Raw genomic sequence first — 19,648 nt, 5'->3', positions numbered from 1 at the left:
ATGGTTATATTATAATGCCTGTTTGCTCAATTAACTGCTTTATTTTAAATAAGGTCTTTAATTTGATCACTTATTGTGTCATTCAGAGGCCTCTACTAAGTTAAATTATATGTAACCACCCTGGAGGCTCAAACCTTAAAGAATTCTGTTTGGCTTTATTCCTTATTTTTAAACTACTAATAGGGTATGCATAAATCAAGGTTACAGAACCTTGAGGACAGTATCTGAGCTGGACAATGACCGCAGTTCTGGGCTGTGAGGGACTTAGGCCCCTATCTGGCCAGGTGGTTGGCAGAGATCAGTTGATGCACCAGATCAGTTGATGTCAGTTAGGCTCTGTGCATGTGGAGACATTTTCCTGAGTGGAACATCTTGTAGAATCGGGGGTTTTGAGGGTTTCAAACGAATGATGTAAAAGTATTATACATTTTATAATTTGCAAGGAAACTTACAATGGATAGCACTCCATTAGATGGGCAGGAAAATATTTTCCCATTCTGCAAAAATTTTCAAGATATCAAAAAATGGTCCCATTCCAAACTGGGACAAAAAGTTAATCTTGAAAATTTTTGCGAACCAAATATCCGAATATATAGTTAGTTTGGGTCAATCAAAATATTTCATTTCAATTTTGACCTTTTTTAAAAAAGCCTTTTTAATATTACACCAAATTTCTAAACAAATGTGTCTTTGAAACAGAAATTTGGAATTCTTCATTTAAAAAATGTCAAAATAAAACATTTCAACAATTCTGAAATTTTTCTTTTCAAAATTCTTTTAAGCAGAAAAAAATAGTTGAAACCAATATTTCCCCACTGCTTGGGTTTCAATTAATTGGGATTTTTGATTTAAAGTGTTTAGTCAAACTTATCAAACAGCTCTACTTAAAATACAATGTGACATTTCTACATTTAGCTAAGGGACAAATCCTATAGCCCTTAGTGTTTAAAAAAACAAAAAAAAATCCAAGCTACACTTGTAAAAACTGCACATACAAGTAGGTCAGGGGTTCCCAAACTTGGTTCATGGCTTGTTCAGGGTAAGCCCCTGGCGGGCCATTAGATGCTTTGTTTACCACAGGTATGGCCTCTCATAGCTCCCAGTGGCCGCGGTTCGCCATTCCTGGCCAATGGGAGCTGTAGTAAGTGGCGTGGGCCGGGCCACCACTTCCTATAGCTCCCATTGTCTGGGAACAGTGAACCACGGCCACTGGGAGCTGCGAGAAACAGTACCTGCGGACGCTCGGGTAAATAAAGTGTCTCATGGGCCGCCAGGAGCTTACCCTGAACAAGCTGCGAACAAATTAGATAGGTAACAGAGTGTGAAAACACGCATTTAAATGCCTAGACTGAGTACCATGTTGTTGCCTGGAAAAACTTATTTATGCTCAGTCACATATTTGCACCACTATAGGGGCAGTATTTAGGCACCTGTTTTAGGAAATTTTGGTTTCTTTCTTTTCTTATAAAAAGGGAAGCATTGTAAATTTTAGATATTTTGGAAGAGTTTGGTAAATTAAGTGTGTTTTAATGTGAGTGTAATTTGTAAATTTATTGTAGTCTAAAAATAGGGAGTAATTTTTTAGCATGTCTTTTATCCCTATAAAAGATAATGAAAAAGCAAGATTAATGCAAATTATGCATTATTGTGCTCAGAGGCATCTACTTCTAAAAATGTTCAATGTAATGAAAGCTAAATGTTGTGCATGATTAAACTAGTCATATACAAACAATAGTTCAGAGAAACAACCGCATTTGTGAATGTGATTGTCTTTTTTTTTCTCCTTCTCAACAGAGATAGGAAGAAACAGAGACAGCTAGAGAAGGAGATGAGAGGAAGTAAATGAGGGGATATAATTATTTACATGTATGTATTCATATATGAATATTATATAGAAGTGATATGTGGTGTATTAACCACAAACTGGCAAACAAAGGGTTAAAGGCACCGGAGGGCCCGATTAGCAAACCCAGTGGCACCTGGCAGGTAGACCATGCCCAATTTAGTAATGGGCTCAGCTGGGGAGGAGCTGGGTAGTTATACTAGAGACCGGGTGGAATTCTGAAGGGGAAAAAAAAAGCTGGAGGAAGTGAGTATGCCCCAGGGTTCTTTGCCATGGTAGAGAGGCCTAACGGGAGCAGGAAGACTTGATCAGGGTCAAGGAGTGACCTGTAAGGGATGTAGGAAAGCTCACCTGCAGTAGAGCACGATGGGTTGCAGTAGGTGCTAGGAAACTCTCTGCAGTGGGTCTTGAGAAGACGCCTAGAGAGATACTCAGACACTCTGAGCCCAGGAAGAGGCTCTGGGAAAGGCCTGGAGACAGACTAAGATAGGAAATGGCCCAGGGAAGAAGCAAGGGGTCTGAATAGATGAACCTTGGGTGCTTGCTACAGGGCCCCTGGATTGGAACCCAAAGCAGAGGGAGAGGCTGGCTTCCCCAGTGGGCGTGTGGAAGAAGGTGGTCTGGAAAGCCTGTGGCACAAGGGATAAAGATTATCAAAACCCCTTGGTACAAGACATAAGGACTATTGAGTCTGGAGTTGGGCTGAAGAGTGATGGTGATGGATTATCAGTTTCTTGGACTCTTGGTTTATCCCAGAAGAGGTGGGACTGAATGTGACCTAGCTGGAGAGCCAAGTTATAAGAAAATGTAGACTATCACATGGCCTAAACAGCTGTCTGAAGGAGGTGGCTAAGGTGAAATTCCTGCAATGCGGTGTGAAGCCACAAGGGGGCACATTGACCAATGAGTCATTTTTCTATAGCAGTAAAATAATGTACACATGCACACTGATAATGAAAATTGTAGTGTTCCAGACGAAGATGTACCCAAGTAGCAAAGTTTGGAATTGAACTCCTTTGAAGTTCAAGGATTGTTTACAGCTGGGGTTTTAATTCAACCCAGTGCCCATTTAGAAACTTTATATTTGGATCCAATGCCAGTTTGTTCCAAAAACATATGATGTTGTTACATAAATGGCTAAAGTGTTAAACCTTGATCTTGTAATTAGCTCTGTGTAGGCAGATTATTCCAGCAATGCAAAGCAGGACTGGAAATTATAATAAGATCCAGATACCAATTTCAAACTTCTGTGTTATTCATATATGGGGACTTAGGCCAATTAAAAATCCAGAGCTTTAACTTCTCCACGTTTATGCCAGTAAAATAAGTGAGCACTAAAGCCCCAATTCAAGAAAGTCCTCTTTGCATGGAAGATATACAAAGTACTCATGCTTAAGTGCTTCTCTATTCATGACAGCATGTAAAAACATGTTTGAAGTTAAGCACATTCTTAAATCCCATTGACCACATCCAACATGTTATCCCTTCTGCTTAACAATCTGTCTCAACTTGTATTTAGCTCAGACGCTGCTTCCTTCATTAGAAGAAGAGCTCTGTGTAGTTTGAAAGCTTGTACCTTCCACCAACAGAAGTTGGTCTTATAAAAGATACTACCTCACCCACCTTGTTTCTCTAAAAAAAGAAAGCAGTCAGCTTTGCAGTCTGCATTGCGTGACTTCACTTGGAATGACAATAAGATTGATTCTATGACTCTTTAGTACTTTTAGAATCTGGTCATTAGATCTAATTTTCCTCAGCAAGGTTTTGGTTCACTACTCATCAAGGTCTCCCATCTCTCACTGAATTATAAAAAGGTGTGACACTTCGTTTTGTTTTAAATCTGATAAAAGAATCTTCTCTGACAGTTCTGAACATCTTCCAGGCAAAGGGCACTAAGTCTGAGACCTGACAATATGATGCTTTATGGGTGAGCTAGACTCTATTTACTTTTCTCAGTCAGCTGATGCTTTTCCTTTTACTTCTCTACCAACTGTGCTAATGAACTTTCAGATTTGCATTTCTTGGACAGAATTATTCAGTTCACTTTCCTAGTGCTATCCTTCTGGGTTTTGTCAGCCTCTCCTTTTATCTATTAATTCAACCTAAATTAAAATCCATACAGGAGGACATCATTCTCTGTGGATATTACACAAACCTACGCTGAAAATTCTTTCTGTCAAAGCATTTGTATCTTATTTTGTTCATGTTTGAGTAGCATTCTTGATAGCATCCTACTTTGCAGTGGCACTAAATAATTAAACACAAATAAACTATGTTCAAATAACATTAACAGGCTGACTTTAAAGCCATGATACCGAGTTAAGGTATCTTCTTCTTCATTTATTCACATTGTAAGCTTAGGTATTGTAGCACAGCTTGCCTCCATGTGGTGGTGGGGATATTATTAATTATTAATTTATGAACTCTTCTGATAGTACCCATAATGTGCTGTGGGGGAGATGTGAAGTTGTACACAAACAATAGATTTCTTCATAGATTTTTTTTTTCCTTTGGCAGGATTAATAGTTATTCAACTTGACATTTCAATTTCAAGAGTTTTTATGATTACCACAAAAAAGTCCATAATTTATCAAATATCTATAAGTAATCAAATTTAAAAGTGAATTTCCTTTGTCTGTGGCTCCACTCCTTTTATATTCAGTTTCCATTAACATTCAAGTAATTGAGTTTTTCTCTTATGTGCTGGCAGAAGTCTATTTTAAGTTGCACACTTGAACATTCACACTGGATGAGTGAGTTAAGACTCTGCTTTAGACAGTAGGGGAACAGGGTTCCGAAAATCCCTCTCTAGAACTTTGACAGAGTAGGAATTAAATGACCAAGACAAGGATCTGACCATACATCCAAACACAGTTATTTTTCATGAACATGAGGTGAGAAAATTATATTTAAACTCTCCCTCTGGGTAGGATTTTAAAAAGGGACTTTCAAACAGGTCACTTTCAACCAATAAATCTTGCAGTAGCCTAATTTTTCTAGTAGTGATTCTTGGTCCCAAAAGGAAACAATCTGACATTTTCTGTAGTTTCCTCATGCTGCATAACTTCTAGCTCATCCGAAATTACTGCCACTCCCTGAGAGATTCAATTCTCCAATGGCTTTGTCAAACACTCTCCATTGTTTTTGTTCATGATCAATCCATACTGTGTGGACAAAGAATAGAAAAACAATCTGAGCTTGAGCCCTGGCTCCCAGGAAAGGAAAGGTGTATACAAAGCATAAAGAGACAAGGGAGAGGACATTATATGGAAGATGCCACTGTGTAGGGGAATGAGAGAAAAGGTACTCAATGGGAAAGTGGAATGGAAGGGTGAGCCCTGTGCTTAAGGCCTGTCTTTTTATAGATCAGTTGGTGGTTTCTCCCTGTGCTTAAGGTAAATCTGCTCATATTTGGTGGAAGTTTCCCTAATTGTAGATATAAGCCACGTACTCTGAGGACTGGAAGGAACAATAGAATTTTCAAAGGCCTTACTTATATAAATCAGGGTTGGAGTCCTGCCAGCTTCAGTTTATCAGCCTAGTCCCTCCTCTGTTAGATCAGTGACATCACCTCAGAGGAGTACCTGGGCCCAGAGGTTTTAGGTGCACCTCCCTAATCATCTCTCTTCCCTTAATGACTGAGGGTGAGATCCTCATCCCTGCTTTGGCTCCTTGTCACCAGGTAAAAGAACCAGAGAAGTGTAAAGCCGTGGTTCTCAACCAGGGGTACACGTACCCCTGGGGGTATGCAGAGGTCTTACCGGAGGTACATCAACTCATCTAGATATTTGCCTAGTTTCACAACAGGCTACATGAAGTCAGCACAAATTAAAATTTCATACAGACAATGACTTGTTTATACTGCTCTGTATAATATACACTGAAATGTAAGTGCAATATTTATATTCCAACTGATTTATTTGATAATTGTATGGCAACAATGATAAAGTAAGACATTTTTCAGTAATAGTGTGCTGTGACACTTCTGTATTTTTATGTCTGATTTTGTAAGGAAGTAGTTTTAAAGTGAGGTGAAACTTGGGGGGTATGCAAGACAAATCAGTCTCTTGAAAGGAGTTCAGTAGTGTGGAAAGGTTGAAAGGCATTGGTGTAAAGGACCTGAAAAGAAAAGCCTCATAACTGGCATGGGGAGGATGGGTTTCCCCCCAACGCAGGCACTGCAGGAAGCAAGTGCAAGACTGTCTTCTGAGGATGCCTCCATAAGCCCCGATGTAGGAGATGTGCTTGGGATAGGGCTTAGAAGTGCAACCCAGAATCTCATCCTGGGTGTTTGGACACAGTGTTTGGGTTTAGACCTAATACAATTTATAAGTATATGCACTAGTTAACTCTAGAGGATTGAGGCAAAATACAAAAGCGTACCTGCCTCAGGAGTCATGGAGGGCACGGGCACCAGTAATATTTTAGCTATTACTTTAGTGGAGAAAAGAAAACATTTCATGACTAATTGAACATGAGCCCTGAGAGATAATTCAGGGTCATACATTATACAACTACTCCTAAACACTAATCCCAGAGTTTGACAGCCCTGGTGGCTTCAGAAGGGCAGTAACCCTTGTTCATTGGAGCTGACATTAAAAACACAACACCAATGCCTCTATCACTTCCTTATTCAATATTAGGATTTCTCTTGACACTCCCTCTATTTATATGACAATTTGGGGTTATAAAAATAAAGCTAACTTATAGTCCTTTTACAGCAATTGAAACAAGACCATCCATTGAAAATTGTCTTCATAGAAGTCTAAATACTACTCAGATCCGAGTGGTAACATATAGATTTAAAACTGTGAGATTAAACACCAACCTTGGAAAAATCTCTCACAGCTGGTGATTTCCAGAAGATAGTGCACACATCAGACATAACAAAAAAATGTTGAGATAGGAACAAAGCTTCTGAAATTTCAAACTGGCCACTACAAACAATATATTACGTAATTTGAGATGAACACTGCTCTCACATAGGCTCAAATAGTCAGGAACTACCTACTTCAGTCCATAGATATGCCAAATATATCCATACTCATCCTGTTGAACCTCTCTGTGGCATTTGATAGTTGGTCATCAGATACTTTTGTCCTGTCTCTAAGTGTCTGTAACGGTGAACAGAAACACCCTGACTCAGAGCCGTCCTTTTGGATAAAGCCCAGAGGATTGCTATAAGTAGCCATTCGTCCACCTCGAAAGCTACAATGTCCCACAAGGCTCAATTTTCTTCCCATATTTCATTCAACATTTTTATGAAGTCATGGAGAGAGCTGGCAAGACAACATGGGGTAAAATGCCAGCGGTACAGAAAGGAAATCCAAGCTCTCTTTACATCCAATATAAGCAGTTGTCTTCATAGCTAGCCAAACTCAGAGGCTGGCTAATGTTGAACCCAGGAAAGATTGAGTTGATGCTGGTATGGACAGAGAAACACTTTAAGGAATTTTATTCCTCTATAATACCGCCCACTATTGAAGACCCCTGAAGTCAGATTAATAAATTGGTCCCAAGCATTGGGAGTCCTTACTGATGTCTCAGTCTTCTTTGGATGCTTAATTAGCCATAGCCAGAACATTGTGTCTCAGCCTATCAGATACAGATCTGGCCACAGTGATCCATGAAGTTATGGCCTCCATGCTTGGTTACCTTCAAAGTCTTCTAGACCTGTCAGCCTGGTACAGTCCTTGGCATTTCAGGGACTGCAGCCACACACCCCTCCATAGGAAGAATCCCCTGGCAACAGCCCATATGCAGCAGCAGGACTAGGGATATACATCTCTGGATCTGCTGTGCTGACCCTTTAATTACAAATGGATGGAGACACTACACTTAGTCCCTATGTAAACACACCCAGGCTCAAGAAAAAACCCACCATGAGAAAGACTTAGGCAGGGTTTCATTCTGAGGTCGTCCCTGATGCTGGTGTAATTATGCTGAAATATTCAGAGTCAGATTGAGAATGTGTCACACAATGGTGCCTTTTGGCCTCCATTTCCCTCCTTCATTGTGCTATATGTTATTTCAGTTTCTTTAGAGGTGAACTGCAAAGTATAAAATATTGGGGTTTGTCCTTGTTTAATTCTTTAACATATAAAGAAGGAATGAAAAGTATGTGTTTTTTTTTCCTTTTCTCTCCTTCCCCTCCACCTCCCACTCCAATGGTCATTTTGTCTTAAACTTTATTTTAAGACTATCAGGAATGTTAAGACTCATTCTCTCTGGGTTTGCAGGAGATCCTGCTAAATTTCACACACTTTAATTAAGAGGACAGAGAATGTTGACACTTTAAAAGGGCTTTTCTACACGAGAAAATTGTACCACTTTAACTATACTTCTATAGTTAAAGTGGTACAGCCTCCTAATGTGTACATAATCATAACAGTATAAGTGTGCTTTGGTATAGGTATTCCTGTATGGGTAGGAGAATAACTTTGTTACTTTTATACTGATGTAATTGCATCCACACGAGAGCTTTAACCTGTACAACTCTTGATTAAAAAAAAATCATACCCCTGAGCCAAATAGTTATACCAGTAAAACTTTTATGTGAAAACCATCCCTTAAATAAAGATTTCATTTACCCAAAATATTAAAAAGCCCCAATCAAGCAAAGAATTTAAAGCATAAATTTAAGCATGAGTAGTCCCAATGAAATTCTTAAAGTTTTATGCATATGCTTAAGTAACTGGAATTAACCAGACGCAACATAAATAAAGAAACAAATAAGAAGACTTTCCCATAGTCTGATTAGAAATACCTTCCTGTTTTTGGGTTCACTATCATAACTCCTGTGATGTAAATATTTCACTAATTCTCCATTAGAGAAGGGCAAATAATTGATATTTTTCAGTTTGGCCACCAAACTGAAAAGTCAGGGGAAACATGCAGTTTGGTTCTGAAAATACTTTGTCAGCAAATTGGAGAAGTCTGTGATTCAGAGGAGGGATTTGAATCCACTTCTCCTAACTCCTATCTGAATGCCTTAATCATCAGGCTAAAGAGTCATTCTCAACTTCTCTCTCTTTGGCCCAAAGAATATTTAAGTATTTATACAAAGTGAACAGCTTCAACAGGAGAGATTAAGAGCAGCCCACTGCAGAATAACCTCTAGCCAGGTGGTTAGGGCATTCTGCTAGGTGTGTGTGGTGAGATCTGACTTGAAGTCCCTGCTGCAAAGTGGGGATTCGAACCTGGGTTTCCCACATCCCAGAGAAGTGCCCTAAAACCTGGTAGAAAGATTATAAAAGGGACACTCAGACTCACTTTTACTTTGCTGACCCTGAAAAAATCCTTCCCCAGCCAAAACTAATTGGGTCAAATTCACAAACATCTTCAGGATGTCCAAAACCACATTTTTTTTTTTTTACAAATAAACTATTCATCCACATTTTTTTTTGCTTAGCTTTATTCTCTGGTCATCGATGAGTTCTTTTTAGGGTAGACCAGACCTGGATTTCTAAAGTAAAAAAATGCTGTTTTGTGTTTGAAAATCATTTTTTCCCTTGTATGGATCATCTTTAAACAAAATCTAATTTCTTATCTTGCCTTCTCTTGCCTGAAGAGATAATGTCCACATTTGCAAAGAAACAATAATGTCACCACCCAAGGTGAAAAGGATAGGGCCATGATCAGATATGCCCATTTCCCTGTGAATTCAGGAACCCTGAAGAATCCAGTAAGTCCCAAAGGCTAAGAACCTCCTTGACAGTCAGGCTCTTGATAGACATATGGTCACAGTTAATGATGCAGTCATAACCCCTGCCAACTCCTCTAAGTGCTTAAACTTGTCATCAAGTATCACTTGATAAGGCTCACTTACCCAGACTGAGCTGAAGCCACTTTCCTTCTGAAGCCTTTTTGGGGAAGGCAAATCTTGTGTCTTTGTACATAAATGAAAATATGTGGCTGCTGATACAACTGGTGGTGTGATTCTCTACTGGGGAAGCAACAACACTGATGAACCCACAGTGGTCCTCAGCTGGAAAAGCTCAGCAAAACTGTGTTCAGGTATGTCTACATTGCAGTCAGGGGGCATTATAACAGCACTTGTAGACTAGCTTTAAGCTAGCTAGTTTGGGTGCTGGAGCAGAGAAGAAGCGGCAGCACTGACTTCAGTGTGGACTAGCCACCTGAGGCATTATCCAGTATTCCAGGCAGGCACCCAATACTGCAGACTGTGCTGTTACAGCTCTGCTGCTCCACTACCTAAACTAACTGGATTAAAGCCAGCTCAGGTATCACATCCTGTAATTGCAGGGTAGACTTACCCATAGTATGTACCATAGCAACACTACCTACACAGACACAGAAAAAGGGTTTTGCAAGGAGGAGGGAGGTAAATTGTTCTCATTAATCTCTGAAGGTAGGACAAGAATCAATGGCCTTAAACTGCAGCAAGGGCGGTTTAGGTTGGACATTCGGAAAAAACTTCCTAAATGTCAGGGTGGTTAAGCACAGGAATAAATTGCCTAGGGAGGTTGTGGAATCTCACTCATTGGAGCTATTTAAGAGCAGGTTAGACGAACACTTGTCAGGGATGGTCTAGATAATACTTAGTCCTGCCATATGTGCCAGGGACTGAACTAGATAACGTCTCAAGGTCCCTTCCAGTCTGACATTTCTATGATTCTACATATGAATGCACAATTTTCCAAGCACCTTCCTAATCTAGAAAGAATACATCAAATACACGCTATGAAAATGGTATGGATGGCGGTGCCCAATATGTCCACTTGTCTGGTGTTCCCACCAGAGTACATGCAAATTGCCTGACTGAATCAGACCATTGGTCTGTTTCGGATTGCTGTCATGCCAGATGCTTCATCTGCACCTTGCACATCTCTTTGTAGTACTATACCATGGAAAAGATCCTTACTCATCTCATCTGTTAATCATTTTATGCCTTGAAACATGAGAACAAATTGCCCTAATAATGTTGATAATAGCAAATATGTATAGTGTAAATGTCTATTTTTAAACTTGCTATGCTTGAGAAATATCCTGCACCAGAGAGAAGTACAATGGAATACTATAAGACTTTCAGATATAACATTTTTTCTTTTGCTACTTTCTTATTTATGAAGGGAAAGGTATACAACTTTGTTGCCAGTGGAATGGATTATAATAATGAAGTCAGTTGCTTTGTGTAATATACCAAGCTGCCCAATGTGCCTGCATATTAGAGCATTCAAACAACATAGTTCTTCCATTTTTTAACCTTAAAAGTGTGTGACTTTGCTATTTGTGCAGTGCCGTAAAAATGACATCAGTGGCAGAAGAAAACAAAAATATCTTTGCTTTCATATTGAGAATACTTAGATCAGTGGTTCTCAAAGCTGGTCTGCCGCTTGTTCAGGGTAAGCCCTCTGGCGGGCCGAGCCGGTTTGTTTACCTGCCGCATCCACAGGGTCGCCAATCGCAGCTCCCACTGGCCACGGTTCACCATTCCAGGCCAATGGGGGCTGCAGGAAGCAGTGGCCAGTACATCCCTTGGCCCGTGCTGCTTCCCGCAGCCCTCATTGGCCTGGAGTGACAAACCACGGCCAGTGGGGGCTGCGATCAGCCAAACCTGTGGAAGCAGCAGATAAACAAACCGACCCAGCCCGCCAGGGGCTTTCCCTGAACAAGCGGCGGACTGGCTTTGAGAACCACTGACTTAGATCACTACATTATGTAAGAAATGAAATGTCCCAACTCTCCTGTCTTTTACCTCTTCCTACCCATAATACACAAACACAATTTGGAGGTGAGATGCTGAGCTGTGCTTCTCAGAGGTGCAGAACCTGTGGGAGTGAGTGAGATGGTGACTTTAAGCCATGGTTGAGCTGTCCTGATCATGGGCTGCTCCAGGGGCTGGAGAGGCTCCCACCATAATTTAGCCATGGGGGCCTAAGTAAAGTTCTGGAAGCCTTTCTGGTTGCAGGTCCCTTGCAGGTCATAGCAATGTCTGGAGTCATCACTTGGCATTCCTGTGTGTTCTCTCCTTATGCTGTCCCGGCTCTGGGCAGATAGCTGGCTCAGCAGACCTCGATAGGACTACCCAGAAAGACCACAGATTCTGTTTGGTGGCAAAGGCGCTCAGCCAAATTTATTGTCAATGAAGCACGGTACTAGCACCCTGCCTCCATGGTTACAGGTACACTAACATATATGTCCATCACAAAGGACTCAGCTCAGTCTGTTGCTCCCTCGGCTGCACAAAGGAGCTCCTCCTGTGATTTCTCTTTTATACTTTGATACAAACAAGTTATGTATTACACTCCTGGCGTAGTTAGTTACCAACCCTGCACTTTGTACCTGTTGGCTTGAAGAAAACACCCCAATTTATTATTCTGTCCTCCCATCTTTGTCGGTGTCAGTGTGTTCCTGTACCAACTACCAGCAATGTATTTACATGAATATCCAGTACCTAGTACTTAGGAGTGCCTGTGTTTTAGCAGTGCTTGCTGTACATTTGCCAAGTTCATGTATCAGACAGTGAACTTATAAGCAAGTGTCTGCTTTATGACAGGGCCTCACTTTGGCTTAAAGCATGGCCTGGCTTTGCTGACTGTGGGTCAGTCCTCAGGTCTTGCACCAGGCCTAGTGCTCCAGGCTCTCTCTGTACTATACTTGGAATCTCTGCAGTGATACGTACTCTGGTCTCACTTATACTGTCAGGAGCGGTTTAGATAACACTCAGTCCTGCCATGAGTGCAGAGGACTGGACTAGATGATCTCTCAAGGTCCTTCGCAGTCCTACGATTCTATGATTCTGTGCCCCTCTCATCCCTGAAGGATCCCCTATGCCAGGGCTTTCAAGGGGATGCTCAAGAGAGAGTCTTATACCTATCTTCTGCAGTGCCTGTGCCAGGGAACCCTACCTAGATCTGAGGAATTCAGTACCCATTTAAGCCTCTCCAGTCTTTTTACCCAGCATAAAGAGCCCAGATGGGGTGGTGGGGATCTCACCCATTATGTATCGCTGGAGTACAGAGTGTGTGATGTACAGTCACTATCATCTTGTCTTCTTTTTTTTTTAATTTCTTTTGTCTTATTGAGTTCAGAGAACCCAATGTCATGCAAGCAATTTCATGAGGATGTGAGTGTATGAAACAGAGAAGGATAGCACTATCTTCCAAGTGGGTCGCAAGGTGGTTTTCAATAGATGGTGTGGCATAGAACTGTCCAATAACTTTTGTTAGTGGAGGGACCCTTGCTTTGCTTTACATAGTTCAATTCTTCCTCCTGCATAACTTGTCTTTTCACTACATCTGGTTTGAAATACTGTGTATTTGTTGGCTCAGACAGACATTCCTGTTCTTTGCATCCACCGTGGTGTCTTCTGTCTTATTTGTATTGAGCATCATTTGACCTTCTGGATAGTTAGCCACCCTCATTGTCCTATGAGAGACAAGGTGAGTGGGGTAATATCTTTTACTGTACCAACTTCTGTTGGTGAAAAAGAGACAAGCATTTGAGCTTCTATCCAGTCCTAAGTAATGTAATAGACAATGATAAATTTTCTGTAGGATTATTGTACCCTCCTGTAAATTTAATACAACACCTTGTTATTGTACTTCTTATTTAAATTGAGGTCGAGTCCATCATGTGCTAAGCACTTTCCAAACATAGGAAAAGGTTTAGGCCCTGTCGTGAAGAGATTTGTATTGGGTAGTTTGTAACATCTAAAGAAAAGGTATCATTTTCTATTAAATTATAGAAGTTTTTTAAAAGTAATTTCTTCAGGACCCTATTGGGTTTTATCTCTTTTAAATTCTGTAGTACTTTTCTATTCCTTATCCTTACACTTAATCCTCTCATTATTGCTTCAAGGTGTTTTGATGTTCTAGCAAAGATGACAATATTATCTGAGATTGACTCTGGTACTATTTGTTTTGATGCCCTCATTGCTATTCAAGATTCACAATTACCTTCTCCGCTGAAAGGGAAGGGGTTGTAAGCAAACTCTCCTCCATATGCAGATCAATAAATACTGGATAAATGTTCAGTACTCTGAATGGTTAGGAATGAATAGTCTGCACTATCCAAACAAGTCACTATATTAACAAATTAGGATATATACGCTCTCTGTACCACACAAGTGTAGGACTAGAATGTAAGAAATGATGAGCAGGACGGGAAATGTAGAACTCCATTTGGCACTACTGAGCCCTTCTAGGCAGTTGCCCAATTGTTTCTGCTTTGTGTAAGAGAAATAAGAAGTACCTCTTGGCTGCTAAGATGAAGATCACCCATGTCCATCTGTGTCCATTCCCACATGTCATAAATATAAAGGGAAGGGTAAACCCCTTTGAAATCCCTCCTGGCCAGGGGAAAGCTCCTCTCACCTGTAAAGGGTTAAGAAGCTAAAGGTAACCTCGCTGGCACCTGACCAAAATGACCAATGAGGAGACAAGATACTTTCAAAAGCTGGGAGGAGGGAGAGAAACAAAGGGTCTGTGTGTCTGTCTATATGCTGGTTTTTCTGCCGGGGATAGACTAGGAATGGAGTCTTAGAACTTTTAGTAAGTAATCTAGCTAGGTATGTGTTAGATTATGATTTCTTTAAATGGCTGAGAAAAGAATTGTGCTGAATAGAATAACTATTTCTGTCTGTGTATCTTTTTTGTAACTTAAGGTTTTGCCTAGAGGGGTTCTCTATGTTTTTGAATTTAATTACCCTGTAAGATATCTACCATCCTGATTTTACAGGGGGGATTTCTTTATTTCTATTTTTATTAAAAGTCTTCTTGTAAGAAACTGAATGCTTTTTCATTGTTCTCAGATCCAAGGGTTTGGGTCTGTGGTCACCTATGCAAATTGGTGAGGCTTTTTATCCAACATTTCCCAGGAAAGGGGGGGTGCAAGTGTTGGGAGGATTGTTCATTGTTCTTAAGATCCAAGGGTCTGGGTCTGTAGTCACCTAGGCAAATTGGTGAGGCTTTTTACCAAACCTTGTCCAGGAAGTGGGGTGCAAGGTTTTGGGAAGTATTTTGGGGGGAAAGACGCGTCCAATCAGCTCTTCCCCAGTAACCAGTATTAGTTTGGTGGTGGTAGCGGCCAATCCAAGGATGACGGGTGGAATATTTTGTACCTTGGGGAAGTTTTGACCTAAGCTGGTAAAGATAAGCTTAGGAGGTTTTTCATGCAGGTCCCCACATCTGTACCCTAGAGTTCAGAGTGGGGGAGGAACCTTGACACCACATCTCGATCCTTTTTTGTATCCTGCACTGATGCGTGTAAGGTAGCAAACAAACAAAGGCTTGAGTCTTTCACTCAGTGAGTAGGACGAGACCTGCTGCTTCACCTTACCTGCACCCATATGTAGCTTCTGCTCTTGCTAATAGTGAATTGCAACAAACTTGTGCTCCCTGCAAACACTACAAAAGAAACTGAAGTATCAAGGCCAAAATGTATATGTGGCATTTTAAGTATGGTAACTCTAATTGCATGTTTTCATGAGATATTCAGGCTGCAGTTCTGTGAAAACAAAGTTTAGACAATAGTGCTATTCCAGATGATCTCTGAATGAGACCTCCTAAAACACAAACACTGGTACCCTTAGGGCATCTCATGTATTTATCATGAGCATTTAGCTATGAAATAACAAAATAAAACCTAACAAAATTACATGATAATGAAATAAAGTTTGTCTGAAAGAATGTTTTTGCCTTCTTAGTGTAACCTTATCAATCTTCTAATCTGAGTGGGTAGTTCTACATTGAATGAATTACTGTAATTGCTCAATTACTGCATTTAGACTATTCCATTTACCCAGCAAATTGATTGGTTAAACATACCTAAGTAGTTTATTATGACACAGAGCTTCATAACAAAAACAAAACAATGGTGATATTTAGGCATATTGAAAAGAAAATATAGGGGCCAGATATTCAGCTAGTATAAATTGGTATGTATCTATTAAGTTAAATGGAGCTTCCTCCATTTATACCAACTGAGGATCTGGCCCTTATTTCTTGGTATATTTTACATACCGTTTTCCCGTTAGTGTAATCATGCCTCAATTGTATGTGATGTTTGTAATCATGTCAGATTATGTGCTAAATTCTAGTTGCATACTCCTTACCAGAAGGCTTTTATTTAAGACTACCAATTTGCACAATCCGATTAAAAATTAAGACTAAATCATTCTGGCAAGCAAACTCTTAAAGACTTAGTTGCTTTGTCATGGACCTTACTAGAATAAATTGAAATATTTACTTGTGAAACATTTAAATGATCAAACTAAAACATTAATTCAGGGTAAACTTGACAGTACAGGATTGGGATTTTAATAGTGTGTCTTTTTTCAAGAATCAGTAAATGTGAGTGAACAATATTAAGTAATGTGTTTAACATTCAGATCATTACTACACCTATTCAGGGTTTTTGTATGGAGGGATTATAGCCACATTCGTTTGTGTTTCCGTAATGTCATGGAGTGCAAATTAAACTTCTGTTCCTCAAAGCTACTATTTTTGTGCTACATGATATAAGCATCAAGCCTGATATTTCTTAAGTAGGAAAACAATAATTTGTATTGTGTTTTGTGTTATATTAGAGTCAAATTCTGTAAAATCACATAGTGTTTCTGGTATAAAATCATCAGTAATATAATGTTGAATGTCCTATTTACAGTTTCATATAAGTATTTGTTTTTGATCCCTTCATGGCCAGATCTATACCATTACTCATGGATGGACGTGCTTTACATTCCCCTATATCTCTTGTTGACATAGAACATCAGCCAGCATATGTATGATTTGACATTTAATGTGGTGGTGCTGATGTTACTGATAAATCCCTTACATTAATTTTGAAAAAAATCATACTTCCAGCACATGCTGCAAAGTGTTCTTTGACAAAGCTTTTCCACCACAGCTAAAGTAATGGGAAAAGGCAAAAGGAAAGAAGAAGGAGTGGGGAGAGAGGAAATAATTCATCTATATCCCAAGCGGAGACTCTTCTCCCAGACTAGAAAGAGGATCAGAAGACTCAAGGGACCTGATGCTCAGATGGGGGGAACTATGTCTCCACCTAAGAATTTGTTTCATGAACTCCATGTGGGACCTTGACATGAAGACCCAAATATCTGGGATGTGCTTAGAGGGCACTATATAAAAAAAAACCATAAGATGAATAGTTAAATGAATAGATACATGTTATAAAACAAAGAAGATTTGTTCATCAAATTAAAGGTGAAATTACTGTAAATAAAGTTTCCAAAGACAATGGAATTTCCAGGACTACAGTGATCACTGTCAACATTTACCTTATGGTTATCATCCAGTGGTCTGAGATACTGTCGTGTTTCCTTGTACTTAGGTTAAAAAATACTTATGATATATCTCAGATACCACTGGATGGTAATGGAGGGTAAATTCTGACACTTTAGTTGCTACCACTGAATTGTGCAGTTTCATTCATGTGGCGATCGAAAGGAACTATTATCAGTGTTTTATGCAGTGTTAATGCAGTGGAGCCCCGGGCCCTTTAAATCACTGGGGAGCCCTGGGGGCTCCCGGCTGCCACCGCTATCCTGGGGCTCTGGGTAGCAACTGCTGGAGCACTGAGCCCTTTAAATCCCGGCCTGAGCCCTGCTGCCCAAGCCCTGGGGTAGTGGCAGTGGCGGGGCTTTGGTGGGGATTTAAAGGGCCCCAGAGCTCCAGCCCCCACTACCCTCCTGGGGCCCTTTAAATCCCCACCTGAGCCCTGCTGCCCGAGCCCTGGGGTAGCGGTGACCGGGTTCCATTGGGGATTTAAAGGGCCCCGGGGCTCCAGCTGCTGCTACTGCCCCAACCCTTTAAATGCCCGCCGGAGCCCCACCACGCTACCCCAGGGCTTTGGCAGCAGGACTCCGGCGGGGATTTAAAGGGCCAGGGCAGTAGGGGTGGCTGAAGCTCCGGGGCTCTTTAAATCCCCACCAGAGCCCCCTACCCCTACCCCAGGGCTCAGGCAGCAGGGCTCAGGTGGGGATTTAAAGGGCTTGGGGCTCCAGCCACCGCTACCACCCCAGCCCTTTAAATGCCCACCGGAGCCCCACCGCCGCTACCCCAGGGCTTTGGCAGCAGGGCTCCGACGGGGATTTAAAGGGCCCTGGGGCAGTAGCGGCAGCTGGAGCTCCTGGGCCCTTTAAATCCCCACCAGAGCCCTTCCACCGCGGCCCCAGGGCTCGGGCAGCAGGCTCAGGCCGGGATTTAAAGGGCTGGGGTGGGGGTAGCAGCGGCTGGAGCTCCGGGGCCATTTAAATCCCCACCGCAGCCCCGCTGCCGCTACACCAGGGCTTTAAATTGCCCTCTCTGAAAGCCGGTCCTGGTACAGCGCACCAGCTCTTACCGGTACACCGTACTGGGCCGTACCGGCTTACTTTCACCTCTGTGCTTATGTGACTAAAGGACTTTTAATTTTTATTTGTATACAATAATTTTAAAAAATTCTTGTGTTATATTCAAAAGAATTTCTGCTCATCTCTGTAAGCAACCCATTTGTGTTCAGTCTCTGAGAACATGCAAGTATTTCTGCTTTGCTGACACTAATACTTTCTACTGTGATCCATGACTTTGTCAACTCAAGATTAGACTACTGTGTGGGGTTACAATTCAAATCCACTTCGAAACTGAAGCTAGTGCAGAATGTGGCTGCTTGCTTATTGAGCAGTGCGTCTTGCATCTGCATATGTGATATCAGGGCTCTATGCTCTGCTTTGGCTGCCAGTTGGTCAATGAGTGGAGCTTATTAAGGTGTTGATTTTGACCTATAAAGCTGTAAATGGTCTAGTAACTTCCTACTTGAGACACCCCCCAATATGATATAGCCACAGTGACGGTCAACAGAAGCATTCAAGATGGAGCACTCTCAGTTTAAAAGAGTTGCTATCAGTTATTCTAGATGAGGGCCTTTCAACTTTTGAACTCATTAGCCCACTTGGTCTGAAAAATCCCAAATCTGCTGATCTTCAGAGTAAGCTACAAAACTGATCTGTTTGCTAGTGTGCATAGCAGGGATAATGGCTCTGTCAAAAAATATATTTTATATCAATTACTGACAATCTGATTCTTCTGCAAAGGTTACACTGTGTTGCTGAGTGGTTATTCCCCTCATATAGTTTCATTTTAAATAACTATCTGATTGCCCAGAACAGAGGGGTGGATGTGTGGGGGGGGGTATAGGATGGGTGCTAATTTATTCAAAAGATACAAAATACTTCAGTAAATAATATTCACAAAAAAGCTAATTTTATGCCAGAATGCTCTAATATTCATCAAAAGCAAATTTCAAACCGTAAAATGAATAAATATAAAACATAATTGGACTGAGGGGCTGAGGGAGTTTATTTATTTATTTATTTATTTACTTACTTACTTACTTTAAAACATCTTTTCTGGCCACTAGAGTCATTACTCCTTGCTGCACTCCAGTGCGGGATCCATAGTGCAGCATTTGAAAAGTTGCATGTAAGTATATTATTCACTAGCTAAATGAAAAAGCTCTTTGGTGCTTTATGGTACATTTTGTACAGCCTTCTCTGGTGGGAGTGATTGAGCACAGCGCTTAAGCACTTGCTTCACTTTAAGCATTTGAGCAGTCCCTTTGACATCAATGAGTGTGCTGTGGGAATTTTCTTTTCAGATCATTCCATACACCACTCAGTTCTGGGTCACAGTTCTTGATTAAACACAATTCTTAACCCACACAATATAAGAGAATATTTTTACTAAACAAAAGAAACAGAAACAGGCACAGGACATCTTATCTTATATTCTTGGTTAAAACCAAGTTGAATTCTACCTAGTACCACACACAGGTGTTTGAATA

At 40.8% G+C, this 19,648-nt stretch overlaps 1 long non-coding RNA gene across 2 annotated transcripts in view; it reads left to right on the top strand.

Moving 5' to 3' along the window:
- The first annotated feature begins 3,691 nt into the window (after positions 1–3,691).
- Positions 3,692–19,648, top strand: part of LOC142071534 (uncharacterized) — a 201,809-nt gene continuing 185,852 nt past the window's right edge. For both annotated transcript variants that reach the window (XR_012667613.1, XR_012667614.1), the window contains exon 1: positions 3,692–3,770. This is a non-coding gene — a long non-coding RNA (uncharacterized LOC142071534). The remainder of the gene's footprint in view (positions 3,771–19,648) is intronic.

The sequence above is a fragment of the Caretta caretta genome, chromosome 3 (assembly GCF_965140235.1).
Source record: "Caretta caretta isolate rCarCar2 chromosome 3, rCarCar1.hap1, whole genome shotgun sequence".
In the NCBI taxonomy this organism is placed as follows: domain Eukaryota; kingdom Metazoa; phylum Chordata; order Testudines; family Cheloniidae; genus Caretta; species Caretta caretta.
This window is presented reverse-complemented; position numbering and strand designations above follow the sequence as displayed.